We start from the raw sequence: 2,257 nt of genomic DNA, 5'->3' as shown, positions 1-2,257 counted from the left end.
CTCACTGAACGCGATGCGATGTGAGGCGAAGCGAGGATAGCAATCTACTGCGAAATTGCGCGGGAAAAAGCCAACAGCAAGCGAGCGCGGGAGTTGCCATGGTAACCATGGTTAGACTGTGTCTGACAAGACACAAGGCACGCCTTTAAGTATTATCATAATCATGGACAATAAATGTAATTATAATAAATGCATGACATACATTCATCTGAAATAAATATTAATATAATCATTTATGACGAATATAGATATAATTACTCATAATAGATTAACCAATAATTGTCGATGAAAAATTGTAAATAGGATTTACATGATAAATGTAAGCATGATGATTCACGGTAAACATGAACATGATAATTTGATTACAATTATCTATCATAACCCTGTTTTCAATATAAACGCAATTATCTATGATAAATATAATTATTTTGAGGCAATTGAGAACCATAAATAAGACATAAACAAGTAAAGAATTTTATAGAAGGGATATGCTCTATCTCTATGCAGCCTATATGCGGCATCCCAAATGCATGGGATTTGAAAAAAAAAAAAAAAAAAATATTGGGCCTCTCGACATCCATTCCTTATAGCGTACTTCACTCGAGTAAAGTTATCTGTCCATTAGGAGCATTTATGCATAATATTCAGAGATTTAAGATGCCCACTTATAGTTTCCAGGGTATACTATTTAATGAAGCAAATTGGACAGTGTTTTTCTAAGATTGTTTAAAATGCATTCAATGTTGACAGTTTCCACGGTCGAATCCGCCATGTGGAATCTTGCTTATGGTTTTGAATGCATTATGGATTTGCATCTGAACTTTACCTGCAGTACTGCCTGGTACTGTTATTCAAAGCTAACTTCACTAGTCTTTTGTTTTAATTGCATTTGGTGGTGTCCTATCCTGACCGACCATATTGTCAGAAATGGCGTTTTAGCCACCCTGCTAATCACTGTCGCTCCACAGTCCGCTGCCTTCTATTTGCCCAATTTAGTCATGGCAGTTCAAATTGCCCAGCACAATCACGCGCGTGTCTATTGTGGTGGCTCCCATAATGTACTTTATAGAAACTACCCTGCCTACCAACTCGAGCCCGAGGTAGCAGTTCTCCGATTCACACTAGGTCTCACTCTACGCGAGGCCAGACAGGATTCACGTTTTTCTTTCTCTACCCATCCTAAATCGCTAGAAAATGTTCCATCCAAATCTACCACATCCTCTCCTATACCTAACTGTTCCTATGCTCCTCGTACATCGGTCTCATTTTTTCCTCCTCACAAAAAAAAAAACGTTTCTCAGACCTCTCCATCTAACTCCCTCTAGAAACATTTGAGGACATCTAAAATTTCATAAGCATGGCCCAAGAAAACGTTCCTTTCTTTCATCCACCCTTCAATCTCACAACTCCCATTTTCTTTACATTCAAAGTAATTGCCGATATCCATCCTTTTCATCAGCCAACCCCTATTCCTCCTACTCTCTCCCAGCACACCTGTTCCTCCCTTTCTCCATGTACACCATGCACACCACCCACTCTTCTTTCCTTATTATCCTTATTACTCCTACCTGAATGCTCCGGATCCTCCCCCTCCTGACGTTCCTGATACTTCACCTCCTTCCCTTGTTCCCTTTTCTAATTCCCAGGAATCTTCAACTTCTATAACACTAATTTCAACCCTTATTACCTGCTAACTGCTTCATGATGACTCTTTTGCGGTATTTCTCATACAACGCTCCTCTTCCTTCCTTAGACACACACACAGAAAAAAAAAAAAAAAAATCTACTGTTTCACGATTCAAAATCTATAAAGTCACCCTAAATCAGTGGTTCCCACCAGGGGGCCATAATCTGAGGATGTGTATGTATAAACCAAAGGAGTTTAGTGGGTAGACAGCCAATGGAGGGAACTTTCAGGTTCAGTACAGGTTTCTGTAATGACTGAGTGGAAAGGGTTTCAAGTTAAGGACACATGAACCTGGCACGGATGTTCAGAAGCAAATAGTCTGGGTGGAGGTGGGGTTGTGGCCAGAGAAGGCCATGGATGTGGCAGTTAACTTCCTATGATGGCATTTCACTTCAGAATTATAAAGTCATCATATTTGTCATATTCAATGATCAGATCATATGGCATAGGATTAATGCACTAGTGGTATTTTGTTTTATTCTGTTTGTTGTTTGTTTATTGTTGGATCAGCTTTTTGCAATTATGCCATTTTTGTATTACTGTAAGTATGGTAATTATAAAAAAAAGCAT

Source organism: Penaeus vannamei, chromosome 16 (assembly GCF_042767895.1).
Source record: "Penaeus vannamei isolate JL-2024 chromosome 16, ASM4276789v1, whole genome shotgun sequence".
Taxonomy (NCBI): domain Eukaryota; kingdom Metazoa; phylum Arthropoda; class Malacostraca; order Decapoda; family Penaeidae; genus Penaeus; species Penaeus vannamei.
Note: the sequence above shows the minus strand (reverse complement) of the source record.